Source organism: Somniosus microcephalus, chromosome 8, assembly GCF_052327205.1.
Source record: "Somniosus microcephalus isolate GS21.2 chromosome 8, FLI_Smic_1.0, whole genome shotgun sequence".
Taxonomy (NCBI): Eukaryota; Metazoa; Chordata; class Chondrichthyes; order Squaliformes; family Somniosidae; genus Somniosus; species Somniosus microcephalus.
Window position 1 is genome coordinate 195075844 of NC_140994.1, and position 17472 is coordinate 195093315.

Genomic DNA, 17472 nt, shown 5'->3' on the forward strand with positions numbered 1-17472 from the left:
GAACGCCACCGAAAGGCGCGGTGCGGCTTGGGAAGTATGGCTCCTATAATTGTTAATGGCACTTTCCTTCTCCATTGTCTCCGTCTGTTTAAAAAACCAATGAGATAGTTTTAAAATACAAGCTTTTTGGAGTTTATTCAGACAAATTGATAATGTAACAAATCCGTTTTTTTTTTAAAGCTGGATGGTTGCCTACGATTTGCTATAAAAGTTATTGTTTCTCGTGGAGGAAAAAAAGGTAATCAGATTCAGGACACACGTAACGTCTTTTAATAATTTGATTTAATGTTAAGATTAATGCTGAATTCCTTGTGTTCTTAACAAACGTAACGATTTCGAGGTAACATTTTATTTGGCACAGCTGTTAACATCACGGAGAGAGTAGGAGTAAGATTTATGTGATGATTTGCAAATCGACTTAAATATGTGGAGCTGTGGAGGAGCATTAAAATGGGTCATATTTTGACCCAAAATGAGTAATTGTAGCTTCTAACGAACACATTTGAAAAGAACTACAATAATATCTGGTTTGGAGTGCAGATAAGAGATAATAGAACAATGCATGGAATATAATTGTATCCGACTTAGCTGCCGAAATCCAAATAAAATTCATACAACAACTTGTGTATAGCGCCTTTTAACGTAGTAAAACATCCCAAGGCGCTTCACAGGAGTATTAAAAGACAAAAAATTTGACACTGAGCCACAGAAGGAGAAATTAGGGCAGGTGACCAAAAGCTTGGTCAAAGAGGTAGGTTTTAAGGAGCGTCTTAAAGGAGGAAAGAGAGGTAGCGAGGCAGAGAGGTTTAGGCAGGGAATTCCAGAGCTTCGGGCCCAGGCAACAGAAGGCATAGCCACCAATGGTTGAGCGATTATAATCAGGGATGCTCAAGAGGGCAGAATTAAAGGAGCACAGATACCTTGGCGGGGGGTTGTGGGGCTGAAGGAGATTACAGAGATAGGAAGGGGCGATCGCGGCCATGGAGGGATTTGAAAACAAGGATGAGAATTTTGAAAGCGAGGCGTTGCTTAACAGGAAGCCAATGTAGGTCAGTGAGCACTGGGGTGATGGATAAACGGGACTTGGTGCGAGTTAGGATGGGGCAGTTGAGTTTTGGATGACCTCAAGTTTATGTCGTGTAGAATGTGGGAGGCCAGCCAGGAGTGCACTGGAATCGAAATAACAACAGAAAATGCTGGAAACACTCAGCAGGTCAGGCAGCATCGTGGAGAGAGAAACCGAGTTAACGTTTCGGGTTGATGACCCTTCGTCAGAACTGGAAAAGGTTAGAGAAGTAACATTTTTAAGCAAGTGTGGGGCAGGGACGGAGATGGGGAGGAAAGAACAAAGGGAAGGTCTGTGATAGGCTGGAAAGCAGGAGAAAAAAAGAAAAGAGATGATGGTGCAAGGCAAAAGGAGATGGTAATGGGATAAGGTAAGAAACAAAAGATGACTCTAGATGAGGTGTAAATGATGATGACAGAACCATCAACAGCTGCTATGTGAGAAAAAAATATATAGGGGCTGAGGTTATAGTCTGCAATTGTTGAACTCGATGTTGAGTCCAGAAGGCTGGAAAGTGCCTAATCGAAAGATGAGGTGCTGTTCCTCGAGCTTCAGTGGAACAGGGTAAGAGGCTGAGGACGGAGAGATCAGAGTGGGAGTGGAACAGAGAATTAAGGTGACAGGAAGCTCGGGGTCCTCTTTTAGTTTGAACCCAAAAAACCCAATTAGACTGTAAATAAACAAAAGTTCAACTAAATCTTAACAAATCAAATTAAAATTTGGTTTTCCGAATTGATGATGCACTCCAGTCCCCGCGGCGCCCACCGGTCGCGGAAATACTCAAGCGCGCCGGCGGACACCGCGTCCTCCATTTCCAGGGCCACCCGGGCGCGAACATGGCCGCGGAAGAGAGGCAGGCAATCTGGCTGGACGACCCCCTCGACCGCCTGCTGCCTGGACCAATTGATTACTCTTTTAGCCAGGCCCAGGAGCAGGCCCACAAGGAGGTCCTCCAACCTGTCCGCTCCCCTCCGCACCGGGTGACCGTAGATCAAGAGCGTGGGACTGAAGTGCAACCAAAAATCGAGGAGCAGCCCCTTCAAGTAGTGAAAGAGGGGCTGCAACCTCTCACACTCCATATAAACGTGAAACACGGACTCCTCCAGGCCGCAAAAAATGCAGGCGGCCTGGGAGTCCGTGAACCTACTTAAAACCTTATTGCACGGGACCGCTCCGTGCAACACCCTCCAGGCCAAGTCCCCGATGGAACAAGGGAGGACTCCCACGTAGAGAGCCCTCCATTGGGGACCACCGCCAGTCGGCAAGACGCCACGCCAAGGCGTGTCCGGACGGCAGACGAAGATGGCAAAGTGGAGAGTGTGCAGGAGCAGCCCGTACAGGAAACCCGCGCGGAATGAAAAGGCACGGAGGGTATTTCCTCGAGACGGCTCAAGTTGTGAGGCGCCGGCTCCCGAGGGGCGTTTCGGGGCCGGGCGCCGATGAGGAATTCCGTCCGGACGGGGGTAAGTTCGGACGGGATCGCCCCACGGGCTTGAGCCGCCTCGATACACCTAGTGGAGTCGGGGCCCAGTGCCGCTTTCACCGATTCGATGGCTTCGGCCGCGAGCCGGACGTTGGCCCAGGACAGGCGCCACGCCAGCTCCTCCGGCGCCATCCAGCCCGCTCCTCCGCCATCGAGCAGGTCCCCGACCCTGGTCACCCCGCCAGGCACAGCCCTGCCCTCCGCCAGCCGCCTGAACCCGCGTTCGTGGAGGTGCGGATTCCTGAGCAGCGGCTCCCGAAGGAGAGCCGCCGCTCCTGACAGGGGAGAGCTCCGCCTGGAAGCGACGTAGTTCCAAACCCATAGTAGTTCCTGGTAGAAGATAGGCAGCTCCCGCAGGTCGGCACGCCTGCCGCCCACTTTCACAAACAGGAGCTGCGTGTCGTAATTGAGGCCGTGCAGCTGGCGGAAGAAAAACGTCGCCAGCGCACACCATCTCGGAGGATTCTCGACGTACAGGTATCTCTGCAGCATCTGAAGACGGAAAGTCGCAGCCTGGGTGCGAAGGCACACCAGCGCCTGACCGCCCTCCCTAAGCGGGAGACACAGAACCGCGGCAGAGACCCAGTGCTTCCTTTTGTCCCAGAAGAAGTCGAGCTGCTTCTGCATCTTGGCGACAAATGCAGGGGGAGGGATCAAAGTGACCAACCGGTACCACAACATGGCGGCCACCAGCTGGTTTATGACCAGCGCTCGACCCCTGTAGGACAACACTCGGAGCAGTCCTGTCCAGCATCCTAGGCGAGCGGTGACTTTGGCCTCCAGCTCTTGCCAGTTCGCCGGCCAGGCGTCCTCGGCAGGGCTAAAGTAGACTCCCAAATAGAGGAGGTGCGTGGTGCTCCAGGCGAAAGGCCTGAACTCTGGCAGGGAGTCCACCCGCCACTGACCCACCAGGAGTCCGGAACATTTCTCCCAGTTGATCTTGGCGGAGGATGCGTCCGAGTAAATCTGCTGGCATTCCCGCATCCTCCGCAAGTCAGCGGGATCCGTGACCGTGAGGAGCACGTCATCGGCGTAAGCCGAGAGGGCCACCTCCACGCCCGGCCCTTGCAGAGCCAGTCCCGTCAACCTCTTCCGCAAGAGGCGCAGAAATGGCTCCACGCAAATGGCGTATAACTGACCGGACATGGGGCATCCCTGACGCACCCCCCTCCCGAAGCGAAGGGGCACCGTCAAGGACCCGTTAACTTTAATCAGACACTCTGCGGCGGGAAGCTCGGGGTCATGCTTACGGACTGAATGGAGGTGTTCCGCAAAGCGGTCACCCAATCTGCGTTTGGTCTCCCCAATGTAGAGGAGACCGCATCGTTAGCAACGAATACAGTATACTAAATTGTAAGAAGTACAAGTAAATCGCTGTTTCACCTGGAAGGAGTGTTTGGAGCCTGGACAGTGGGAAGGGAGGAGGTAAAAGGGCATGTGTTGCATCTCCTGCGCTTGTATGGGAAGGTGCCGTGGGAAGGGGAAGGGGTGTTGGGGGTGACAGAGGAGTAGACTAGGGGGTCGCGAAGGGAGTGGTCCCTTCGGAATGCTGAAAGGGGGGGGAAGGGGAAGATGTGTTTGGTGGTAGGATCATGCTGGATGTGGCGGAAATGGCGGAGGATGATCCGTTCAATGTGGAGGCTGGTGGGGGGGAAAGGTGAGGACGAGGGGAACCCTATCATGGTTCTGGGAGGGAGGGGAAGGGGTGAGAGCAGAAGTGCGGGAAATGGAACGGACATGGTTGCGGGCCATGTCAACTACGGTAGAGGGGAATCCTCGGTTGAGGAAAAAGGAAGACATATCGGAAGCACTGGTATGGAAGGTGGCATCATCAGAACAGATGCGGCAGAGGTGGAGAAACTGGAAGAATGGAATGCAGTCAGAATCGGGAATTTATAATGGGGAACAAAGAAATGGCAGACCAATTAAATACATACTTTAGTTCTGTCTTCACAAAGGAGGACACAAATAACCTCCCAGAGATGTCGGGGAACATAGGGTCTAATGAGAGGGAGGAACTGAAAGAAATCAGTATTTGTAGGGAAATGGTGTTAGGGAAATTGACGGGATTGAAGGCCGATAAATCCCCAGGGCCTGATAATCTACATCCTAGGGTACTTAAGGAAGTGGCCCTAGAAATAGTAGATGCATTGCTGGTCATCTTCCAAAATTCGATAGACTCTGGAACAGTTCCCATGGATTGGAGGGTAGCTAATGTTACCCCACTATTCAAGGCTCACGTCCGTCTCTTCTGTCAGGAGTATGCGAAGGGGTCGACCAAGAGGCGGGAGGCCCGGGTCGGGCGGTTGGAGAAGGAGGTGCTCGACCTGGAGTCCCGTCTCGGTCAGGTCGTCGAGGACCCGGCCCTACGGAAGGTGTACGAAGAGAAGAAGGGCGCGCTGAAGGACCTGCAGCTCGTCGGGTCCCGAGGCACGTACGTGAGGTCGCGGATCCAGCTCCTGCGGGACCTGGACCGCGGCTCCCCCTTCTTCTACTCGCTGGAAAAAAAACGGGGCGTCCGTAAGCAGCTCTTGGGGCTGCTGGCCGACGACGGATCTCTGGTCTCGGATCCGGAGGGAATCAGCGCGGAGACCCGCGCCTATTACGGGGCTCTGTTCTCTCCGGATCCGTCCAGCGAGGATGCGCGCAGAGTTTTGTGGGAGGACCTGCTGAAGGTCAGCCGGAGGGCGACAAAAAATTGGACGCTCCGCTAAGCCTGGCAGAGCTGACCGGCGCCCTCCGCCAGCTCTCCAGGGGAAAGTCCCCGGGGCTGGACGGGCTGACCGTGGAGTTCCACAGGGCGTTCTGGGACGTCTTGGGGGGCGACTACGCGCGGGTCCTGGGGGAAAGTTTGGCGACCGGGGAGATGCCCCTCTCTTGGCGCAGGGCGATCATTGTCCTGCTGCCTAAGAAGGGCGATCTCCGCCTCCTTAAGAACTGGTGCCCGGTCTCCCTCCTCAGCACGGACTATAAAATCTTTGCCAGGGCCATGTCTGCTCGCCTTGGCACCGTGCTGGCCCACATGATCCACCCCGACCAGTCCTACATGGTCCCGGGCCGGACCATCCACGATAACATCCATCTGGTCCGGGACCTAGTCCACCACTCCCAGAGGGCTGGTCTGTCGGTCGCCTTCCTTTCCCTGGATCAGGAGAAGGCATTCGACAGGGTGGATCACGAGTATCTCTTCGGGACTCTGCGCGCATTCGGGTTCGGGACACATTTCGTCGCCCGGATCCGACTTCTGTATACCGCCGCGGAGTGTCTGATTAAAGTTAATGGGTCCTTGACGGCGCCCCTTCGCTTCGGGAGGGGGTTGCGTCAGGGATGCCCCGTGTCCGGTCAGTTATACGCCGTTTGCGTGGAGCCTTTCCTGCGCCTCTTGCGGAAGAGGTTGACGGGACTGGCTCTGCAAGAGCCGGGCGTGGAGGTGGTTCTCTCGGCTTACGCCGATGACGTGCTCCTCACGGTCACGGATCCCGCTGACTTGCGGAGGATGCGGGAATGCCAGCAGATTTACTCGGACGCATCCACCACCAAGATCAACTGGGAGAAATGTTCCGGACTCCTGGTGGGTCAGTGGCGGGTGGACTCCCTGCCGGAGGAGTTCAGGCCTTTCGCCTGGAGCACCACGCACCTCCTCTATTTGGGAGTCTACCTTAGCCCTGCCGAGGACGCCTGGCTGGCGAACTGGCAAGAGCTGGAGGCCAAAGTCACCGCTCGCCTAGGACGCTGGACAGGACTGCTCCGAGTGTTGTCCTACAGGGGTCGAGCGCTGGTCATAAACCAGCTGGTGGCCGCCATGTTGTGGTACCAGTTGGTCACTTTGATCCCTCCCCCTGCGTTTGCCGCCAAGATGCAGAAGAAGCTCATCGACTTCTTCTGGGACAAAAGGAAGCACTGGGTCTCTGCCGCGGTTCTGAGTCTCCCGCTTAGGGAGGGCGGTCAGGCACTGGTGTGCCTTCGCACCCAGGCTGCGACTTTCCGTCTTCAGACGCTGCAGAGATACCTGTACGTCGAGAATCCTCCGAGATGGTGTGCGCTGGCGACGTATTTCTTCCGCCAGCTGCACGGCCTCAATTACGACACGCAGCTCCTGTTTGTGAAAGTGGGCGGCAGGCGTGCCGGCCTGCGGGAGCTGCCTGTCTTCTACCAGGAACTGCTATGGGTTTGGAACTACGTCGCTTCCAGGCGGAGCTCTCCCCCGTCAGGAGCGGCGGCTCTCCTTCGGGACCCGCTGCTCAGGAATCCGCACCTCCACGACCGCGGGTTCGGGTGGCTGGGGGAGGGCAGGGCTGTGCCTGGCAAGGTGACCAGAGTCGGGGACCTGCTCGATGGCGGAGGAGCGGGCTGGATGGCGCCGGAGAAGCTGGCGTGGCGCCTGTCCTGGGCCAACGTCCGGCTCGCGGTCAAAGCCATCGAGTCGGTGAAAGTGGCACTGGGCCCCGGCTCCAGTAGGTGTATCGAGGCGGCTCAAGCACGTGGGGCGATCCCGTCCGAGCTTACCCCCGTTCGGACGGAATTCCTCATCGGCGCCCGGCCCCAAAACTCCCCTCGGGAGCCGGCGCCTCACAATTTGAGCCGTCTCAAGGAAATACCCTCCGTGCCTTTTCATTCCGCGCGGAGGGGTTTCCTGTACGGGCTGCTCCTGCACACTCTCCACTTTGCCATCTTTGTCTGCCGTCCGGACACGCCTTGGCGTAGCGTCTTGCCGACCGGCGGAGGCGGAGGTCCCCAATGGAGGGCTCTCTACGCGGGAGTCCTCCCTTGTTCCATCGGGGACTTGGCCTGGAGGGTGTTGCACGGAGCGGTCCCGTGCAATATGGTTTTAAATAGGTTCACGGACTCCCAGGCCGCCTGCATTTTTTGCGGCCTGGAGGAGTCTGTGTTTCACGTTTATGCCGAGTGTGAGAGGTTGCAGCCCCTCTTTCACTACTTGAAGGGGCTGCTCCTCGATTTTTGGTTGCACTTCAGTCCCACGCTCTTGATCTACGGTCACCCGGTGCGGAGGGGAGCGGGCAGGTTGGAGGACCTCCTCGTGGGACTGCTCCTGGGCCTGGCCAAGAGAGCCATCAATTGGTCCAGGCAGCGGGCGGTCGAGGGGGTCGTCCAGCCAGATTGCCTGCCTCTCTTCCGCGGCCATGTTCGCGCCCGGGTGGCCCTGGAGATGGAGCACGCGGTGTCCGCCGGCGCACTTGAGTATTTCCGCGACCGGTGGGCGCCGCGGGGACTGGAGTGCATCATCAACCCGGCCAACACAATTTTAATTTGATTTGTTTAAGTTTCAGTTGAAGTTTGTTTAATTTACAGTCAAAATTGTTTAAGCATCAACCAAAAGAGTACCCCATGGATTGGAGGGTAGCTAATGTAACCCCACTATTCAAAAAAGGTGGTAGAGAGAAAACGGGGAATTACAGACCGGTAAGCCTGACATCGGTAGTGGGGAAAATGCTAGAGTCCATTATCAAAGATGTAATAGCAGAGCACTTGGAAAACAGTGATAGGATCGGACAAAGTCAACATGGATTTACAAAAGGTAAATCGTGCTTGACTAATCTACTGGAATTTTTTGAGGATGTAACTGGTAAAATAGATAAGGGAGAACAGTGGATGTGGTGTATTTGGACTTTCAGAAGGCTTTTGATAAGGTCCCGCATAAGAGATTAGCGTGTAAAGTTAAGGCACATGGGATTGGGGGTAAGGTACTGACTTGGATAGAGAACTGGTTGGCAGACAGGAAGCAAAGAGTTGGAATAAACAGGTCTTTTTCCGAGTGGCAGGCAGTGACTAGTGGGGTACAGCAGGGATCGGTCCTTGGACCCCAGCTATTCACAATATATATTAATGATCTAGACGAGGGAACTAGATGTAATATCTCCAAGTTTGCAGACGACACAAAGCTGGGTGGGCGTGTGTGCTGTGAGGAGGATGCCGAGAAACTCCAGTATGATTTGCACAGCTTGGGTGATTGGGCAGATGCATGGCAGATGCAATATAACATGGATAAATGCGAGGTTATCCACTTTAGTGGCAAAAACAGGAATGCAGATTACTATCTGAACGGCAATAGATTGGGAGAAGGGGAAGTGCAACGAGACCTGGGCGTCCTTGAGGACCAGTCGCTGAAGGTAAGCATGCAGGTGCAGCAGGCGGTTAAGAAGGTAAATGGTATGTTGACCTTCGTAGTGAGAGGGTTCAAGTACAGGAACAAGGATGTCTTGCTGCAGTTGTACAGGGCCTTGGTGAGACCACACCTTGAGTATTGTGTGCAGTTTTGGTCGCCTTATCTGAGGAAGGATGTTCTTGCCATGGAGGGAGTGCAGCGAAGATTCACCAGACTGATACCTGGGATGGCAGGAATGACGTATGTGGAGAGATTGGGTCGATTGGGCTTATACTCGCTGGAGTTTAGAAGAATGAGAGGGGATCTCATTGAAACTTATAAAATTTTAACAGGACTAGACAGACTAGATGCAGGAAGGATGTTCCCGATGGCCGGGGAGTCCAGAACCAGGGGTCACAGTCCAAGGATAAGGGATAAGCCATTTAGGACAGATGAGGAGGAATTACTTCACCCAGAGAGTGGTGAACCTGTGGAATTCTCTACCACAGAAGGCAGTGGAGGCCAATTCATTAAATATATTCAAGAAAGAGTTAGATATATTTCTTAAGGCTAAAGGGATCAAGGGATATGGGGAGAAGGCAGGGACAAGGTACTGAATTTGGATGATCAGCCATGATCTCATTGAATGGCGGAGCAGGCTAGAGGGGCCAAATGGCCTACTCCTGCTCTGCTCCTATCTTCTATGTTTCTATACAGTCCTTACAGGAAGTGGGGTGGGAGGAAGTGTAGTCCAGGTAGCTGTGGGAGTCAGTGGGCTTATAGTGGATGTTGGTCGATAGCCTAACCCCAGAAATCGAGACAGAGAAGTCGATGAAGGGAAGAGTCGGAGATGAACCATGTGAAGGTGAGGGAAGGGTGGAAATTGGAAGCAAAGTGAATGAAATTTTCTAGTTCATAGCAAGAGCAGGAAATGGCACCAATACAGTCATCAATGTACCAGAAAAAAAGGTGAGGGAGGGGACCTGAGTAGGACTAGAACAAAGAACGTTCCACATATCCAAAGATGTGCGGGTTAGGTTGATTGGCTATGATAAATTGACCCTTAGTGTTAGGGGGATTAAATACGTGGGGTTACAGGGATAGGGTGGGATATGTGTTGGTGTAGGGGTTACAGGGATCGGGTGGGATATGTGTCGGTGCAGGCTTGATGGGCCGAAATGGCCTCTATCTGCACTGTGGGGTTTCTGTGATATCCCACAAAAAGGCAGGTGTAGCTAGGGCTCATACAGGTTCCCATAGCAACACCTTTAATTTGGAGGAAGTGAGTGGAGTCAAAGGAGAAGTTGTTCAATGTGAAAACAAGTTCAGCCAGGCGGAAGAGGGTGGTGGTGGATGGGGACTAGTTGGGCCTCTGTTCAAGGAAGAAGCGGAGCGCCCTCAGGCCATCCTGGTGGGGGATGGAAGTGGAGAGGGATTGGACGTCCAGTGAAGAGGAGACGGTTGGGGCCAGGAAACTTTTAAAGTGGCGGAGGGCATCGGGAGAGTCGCGAATGTAGTTGGGAAGAGACTGGACAAGGGGAGAAAAAAGAGTTGAGATTGGAAGAAATCAGTTCCATGGGGCAAGAACAGGTAACATAGAAACATAGAAGATAGGAGCAGGAGTAGGCCATTCGGCCCTTCGAGCCTGCTCCGCCATTCAATGAGATCATGGCTGATCATCCAAATTCAGTACCCTGTCCCTGCCTTCTCCCCATATCCCTTGATCCCTTTAGCCTTAAGAAATATATCCAACTCTTTTTTGAATATATTTAATGAACTGGCCTCCACCGCCCTCTATGGCAGAGAATTCCACAGGTTCACCACTCTCTGGGTGAAGAAATTCCTCCTCATTTCAGTCCTAAATGGCTTACCCCTTATCCTTAGACTATGACCCCTGGTTCTGGACTCCCCGGCCATCAGAAACATCCTTCCGGCATCTAGTCTGTCCAGGCCTGACAGAATTTTATAGGTTTCGATGAGATCCCCTCTCAATCTTCTAAACTCCAGTGAGTATAAGCCCAATCGACACAATCTCTCCTCATACGTCACTCCTGCCATCCCAGGTATCAGCCTGGTGAATCTTCGCTGCACTCCTTCCATGGCAAGAACGTCCTTCCTCAGGTAAGGCGACCAAAACTGCACACAATACTCAAGGTGCGGTCTCACCAAGGCCCTGTACAACTGTAGCAAGACATCCTTGTTCCTGTACTCGAACCCTCTTGCTACGAAGGCCAACATACGATGGGTCTATCAGGGCAGTCCTGTTTGTGGATCTTGGGAAGGAGGTAGATGCGAGCTGTGTGGGGTTGGAGGACTATGAGGTTGGCGGCCATGGAGGGAAGATCTCCTGAGGAGATGAGGTTGGCGATAGTCTTGGAAATGATTGCTTGATGTTCGGTGGTGGGGTAATGGTCCAGGGGAAGGTAGGAGGAGGTGTCAGGGAGTTGGCGGTCAGCCTCTGCACGGTAGAGGTGCTCTCCAATTTCAATTTGCTTCCAATTATTATTCAATGATATTATTCATGACTTTGGCCTGAGCAGAAACTAGATAGGCGTGATTTGAACAGGGAACTTCTACGGAGATAGGAATGGAGCTGGGAAGTAAAAACACCTTTGAAAGAGTCACGGGGGGGAAAAAGCCGGTTGATTTGCGTCTCCCGTTAGCGCCCTAAGAGCGCACAAAGCAACTAGCGCCTGGGCGTGGCACCGCCACTGCCTCCTGCGAAATTCAGCGGGAGGTTAATGGTGGCGGTAACCGTTAGCGCCCTGCGGCACTGCGATCTTCGGTAGCGCCCCATGACTTACCGACGGCGCAAATTAAAGGGGAGGTGCCGGGTGGCCATTTTTGTTGCTGGCCACTTGCCAGCACCTGACCCTGTTGCTGTCCCCGGCCTCCTGTAAAGCCCCCCCCGTGGAATGCTGGCTGCGCTCCCTGAGCTCGGCACTTCTCTTGAGTGCCGGGCTCTTTTGCCGGCACGCCAATCCCTGGTGGCCCAGCTGGGCCCCGGGTCACGCTGCGCTAGGCCCCTCCCCATTAATAAGGGGAGGAAGGCCTGCAGTACCGCGGCACAATGTGCCGCAGCACCGCCGTGATATTTACTCGTAGTGCCCCAAGAGAGGCGGGGCGCTTCAAGCAGCACCCCGCCTCCCTCTTGGGGTGCTACCAGTGAACTTCGGGTGTGGGGGCGCTAATTTTTTAGTGCCCCAGCGAAGTTAGTGCCCCAAAGGGGGCACGACCCAATTTTTACCCCATAGTCATAACGGCACAGAAGGAAGCCATTCGGCCCATTGAGTCCATGCTGGCTCTCTGTAGAGCAATCCAGTCAGTCCCATTCTCCTGCTCTATCCCCGTAGCCCTGTAAGTTTATTTCCCTCAAGTGCCTATCCAGTCTCCCCTTGAAAACATTGAGTGTCTCCGCTTCCACCACTTCCGTCAGCAGCGAATTCCATGTCATCAGCACTCGCTGTGTAAAAAAGATTTTCCTCACGTGCCCCCTGTATCTCTTGCCCAAAACCTTAAATCTGTGTCCCCTAATCCTTGTACCATCAACTAGTGGGAACAGCCTTTCCCCGTCTAGCCTATTCAAACCCGTCATAATCTTGTACACTTCTATCAAATCACCCCTCAACCTCCTTTGCTCTAATGAAAATAAATCCAGCTTCTCCAACCTGTCCTTGTAGCTAAGAACCCCCATCCCCGGAACCATTCTGGTAAATCTCCTCTGCACCCTCTCAAGGGCCTTCACATCCTTCCTAAAGTGTGGTGACCAGAAACTGGACGCAATACTCCAGTTGTGGCCGAACCAGTGCTTTATAAAGGTTCAGCATAACTTCTCTACTTTTGTACTCAATACCTCTATTTATGAAGCCCAAGATCCCATATGCTTTGTTAACCACTTTCTCAGTATGTCCTGTCACCTTCAGGGACCTATGCACATTAACTCCCAGGTCCCTCTGTCCCTGCACACTCTGTAAAACTGTGCCATTAAGTGTATATTGCCTCTCCCTGTTCGTTCTGCCAAAATGCATCACCTCACACTTCTCTATTAAATTCCATCTGCCACTTGTCTGCCCATTCTGCTAGCCTTTCTATGTCCTGTTGCAGTCGATTGGTATCATCCTCACTGTTTGCCACACCCCCAAGTTTGGTGTCATTGGCAAATTTAGAAATTCTACTCTGCACGGTGGCATAGTGGTTAGCACTGTTGCCTCACAGCGCCAGGGACCCGGGTTCGAATCCGGCCTCGGGTGACTGTCTGTGTGGAGTTTGCACATTCTCCCCGTGTTTGCGTGGGTTTCCTCCGGGTGCTCCGGTTTCCTCCCACAGTCCAAAGATGTGCGGGTTAGGTTGATTGGCTATGATAAAAATTGACCCTTAGTGTTAGGGGGATTAAATATGTGGGGTTACGGGGATAGGGTGGGATATGTGTTGGTGTAGAGGTTACAGGGACCGGGTGGGATATGTGTCGGTGCAGGCTCGATAGGCCGAAATGGCCTCTATCTGCACTGTGAGGTTTCTGTGATTCTGTCATTCCAATATCCAGGTCATTTTTATATACATCAAAAAAAGCAGTGGCCCCAGCACTGACCCTTGGGGAACACCACTGTCTACCATCCTCCAGTCTGAAAAACAGCCATTTACCACAACTCACTGTTTTCTGTCCTTAAGCCAATTCCTTATCCAAGCTGCCACTGACCCACCTATTCCATGAGCCTCAATTTTGTTAACCAGCCTTCTGTGTGGTACTTTGTCAAACGCCTTCCGAAAATCCAGCTTCCATTGCATTCCCTTCATCAATGCTCTCTGTTACTTCATCAAAAAATTCAAATAGATTAGTCAAACACGATCTGCCTTTTACAAATCTGTGTTGGCTCTCCTTAATTAGCTTAAACCTCTCCAAGTGTCCATTAATTTTTTCCTTGATTATTGTTTCTAAAGCTTGGCCCACCACTGAATGTTAAACTGACTGGCCTGTAGTTACTAGGATTGTCCTTACACCCTTTCTTGGACTGGAGTGCATCATCACCCCGGCCAATACAATTTTAATTTAATTTGTTAAGTTTTCATTTAAAGTTATATTAGTTCCAATTTATTTGTTTTAGTGTGCACCAATCAAAAGAGTACACCCTTTCTTGAGCAATGGTGTCACATTTGCCACTTTCCAATCCTCAGGCACCTCCCCCGCATCTAGGGAAGATTGGAAAATTATGGCAAGCCCTTCTGCTATCTACTCCCCCAATTCCCTTAGCAACCTGGGATGCAAGCCATCTGGACCAGGCGACTTGTCCACTCTAAGCATACCCAGCTTTTCTAGTACATCCTGTCTATCAATTTTCACCCCTTCCATTGCTTTTCCACTTCTACCGATATTTTGTCAGCATCCACCTCCTTAGTAAACACCGATACAAAGTACTCATTGAGTATTCGAGCCTTGCCCTGTGCCTCTAAGCATATTATCACTTTCTTTGTCTCTAATAGGCCCCACCCCGCCTCTTACTACCCGCTTACTGTTTACATGCCGGTAGAAGATTTTTGGGTTCCCTTTAATGTTAACCGCCATTCTACTCTCATATTCTTTCTTTGACAACCTTATTTTCATCTTCACATCCCCTCTCAACTTATTGTGTTTGGTCTGGTTCTCCCTTGAAGAATTAACCTGACATGCATCATACCCCCTCTTTTTCTGTTTCATCATCTTCTCTATCTCCCTCGTCATCCAAGGAGCCCTTGCTTTGGTTCCCTTACCCTTCTCTCTTGTTGGAATGCACCTAGCCTGTACTTGGAACATCTCCTCCTTAAAGATCACCCATTGTTCCGTTACAGTTTTTCCTGTCAGTCTGCTTCCATTTTACCCTGGCTAGATTCTTTCACATCCCATTGAAGTTAGCCCGATTCCAGTTTAGAAGTTCCACTCTAGATTGTTCCTTGTTCCTTTCCATTGCTAATCTAAATCTTATGATACGATGATCACTCGTACCCAAGTGTTCTCCCACAGACACTTGGTCAACCTGGTCCACCTCAATCCCCAGCACCAGATCCAGCAATGCCTCCTTCCTCGTTGGGCCAAGAACATATTGGTCAAGGAAATTCTCCTGAACACATTTCAGAAATTTCTCCCCCTCCTTTCCTTTTACCCTAGCATTATCCCAATCAATATTTGGGTAATTAAAGTCCCCCAATATCAAAACTCTATGGGGGAAAAAGTCGGTATCGCCCATTTTGAGGCGATAATATTAGCCCAGCGCTAATTATCGCCTCCGACTGCAAAATTTGCCTCTATCGCCCCTGGAGGTGATTGGAGCGCTAGATCAGGCGCTACACACCTCTCAAGGCGCTAAGGCTGAGGAGCGAGGCGCTACCTCACAGCGCTGGCAAAGCTCATGTGATGTCAGTCAGCAATGGAACACAGACACACTGGCACCGTCCAATTCTTAAAGGGGAGTTCTGATGAATGGTCATCGACCTGAAACGTTAACTCTGTTTATCTTTTCACAGATGCTGCTTGACCTGCTGAGTTTCTCCTGCGTTTTCTGTTTTTATCTTAAAGGGGAGGGTTGATCTTACTCTCCATTCACATCCTGCTCATTGCAGCCTTGGCTCTCGGCCTGAATCTCAGCCTGGAGAGACCTGTACATCAAATCTGCTGGAAAGAACAATGGAGAGAACCAGGGAAAGAGCTCAGAGTGCAGACCCCATAGTCTCTTCTAAATCGATACAAGGAAGGGCAAATCAAAACCAACCTGCAAAGTGCTGCTCAGTACCCAAAACTCCTCCTCACAGCGTTGAATCTCTCCAGAAGTCTCTCTCTCTCTCTCTAGGAATGCGTGGTGCAAAAATGTCACCGACAAAAAAAGGCAGGAAGTGGTCGCCTTTAAATAGCGCTCCCCTAGTCCCTTTCTGACAGCATAACGCTCCCCTCAACCTGTCGTTGCTAGTGGCAGGCGGTAAGGCAGGGGGCGCCACTCAATTTCCGGTCCGGGGCGCTAACGGGGCGTTGTGCACTCGACTGACGTCACGATCTGCGGGCGCAAGAGAACGTGGCGGTAGTGTTTAGCGCTGCCGCAAAATGTCTAGTTAATTTCGTGAGCGGCACAAACATCGCTGCGCCCGGGCGCTAGTTGCTTTGCGCCCCACTTGGCACCCTCTTAAGGCGCTAACGGGAGGCGCAAACAACTGAATTTTTCCCCCTATAGCTCTTGCATATCTCTGCGATTTCCCTGAAGATTTGCTCCTCTACCTCCCTCTCACTATTTGGAGGCCTATAGAATACCCCCAATAGTGTGATCATACCCTTTTTGCTCCTCAACTCTAACCAAATGGATTCTGTCCTTGTCCCCTCAAGAACATCCTCCCTTTCCAACACTACAATGTCTTCCTTAATCAGCACTGCCACCCCACCTCTCTTTTTTCCTTCCCTATCTTTTCTGATCACCTTGTACCCTTAAATATTAAGTGCCCAGTCCCCACCATTTTTAAGCCACGTTTCCGTTATTGCCAAAATGTCATATTGCCAGACGGATAATTGTGCTTGTAACTCACCAACCTTATTCACCACACTTTGTGCGTTTACGTGCATGCATTCTAAACCCATTTTTGAATTTTTCTTAATCTGCTCCTATCTAATATGGTACTACTACCGCCTCTAGTACTATCTAACACACTCCCTCTTTTATGCACCTTATTCCTCTTTTCTACTCCAATATGCTGGTGACCATCCCCCTGCCAAGCTAGTTTAAACCCTCCCCAACAGCACTAACAAACCTCTCCACGAGAATATTGGTCCCGGCTCTGTTGAGGTGTAACCCGTCCGGCTTGTACAGGTCCGACCTTCCCCAGAAACGGTCCCAATGCCTCAGGAATATAAAGCCCTCCCTCCTGCACCATCTCTCCAGCCACGTATTTATCTGTTCTATCCTCCTGTTCCTGTACTCACTAGCACGTGGCACCGGGAGTAATCCAGAGATTACTACCTTTTGAGGTCCTGCTTTTTAATCTCTCTCCTGGCTCCCTAAACTCTGCCTGCAGGACCTCATCCCTCTTTCTGCCTATATCGTTGGTACCGATATGGACAACGACCTCTGGCTGTTCACCCTCCTCCTGCAGAGTGTCCTGCAGCCGCTCAATTACATCCTTGACCCTGGCACCAGGGAGGCAACATACCATCCTGGAGTCATGTCTACGGCCGCAGAAACACCTGCCTGCTCCCCTAACTATTGAATCCCCTACCACTATTGCTCTACCACTCTTTTTTCTCCCGCCCTGTGCAGCTGAGTCACCCGTGGTGCCGTGGATTTGACTCTGGCTGCACTCCACAGAGGAACCATCGCCCTCACCAGTACTCAGAACAGAATACTGGTTGGAGAGTGCAATGTACTCCGGGGCCTCCTGCACTGCCTGCCTGGTCCTCCTGTCTGGCAGTCACCCATTCCCTCTCTGCCTGCATACTCTTAAGCTGCGGGGTGACCACCTCTAGAAACGTGCTATTTACGTGACTCTCAGCCTCGCGGATGCACTGCAGTGACTCCTGCCGCCGCACAAGCTCCGAAACCCGGACCTCGAGTTGCTGTAGCTGGCGACACTTCCCACACATGTGGTCATCCAGGCTATGCGAAGCGTCCAGGACTTCCCACATGGCACTGGATATGCACTCCATGGGACTGAGCTGCCCTGCCATGCCTCTATTTAATAGACTTAAGAGCTAACCCAGCAGAAATAAACTTAAAACTTAAACAAAATACACTCACCAGCTACCCACCAATCAGCTCCTTCCCTTGTGCTGACGTCACTTTTTTTACTCTGAAGTCACTTTTTTCAAAAACT

General features: G+C 52.0%; 1 protein-coding gene across 5 annotated transcripts in view; it reads left to right on the forward strand.

The window, feature by feature from the left end:
* Nucleotides 1-3: 3 nt before the first annotated feature.
* The window catches only part of LOC147114004 (deoxycytidine kinase 2), a 34092-nt gene continuing 16623 nt past the window's right edge, over nt 4-17472 (forward strand). For 2 of the 5 annotated variants that reach the window (XM_085995495.1, XM_085995497.1), the window contains exon 1: nt 52-238. The gene's annotated coding sequence lies outside the window, so the exon portion shown is untranslated. The other 3 variants (XM_085995494.1, XM_085995493.1, XM_085995496.1) reach the window with 3 other exon arrangements.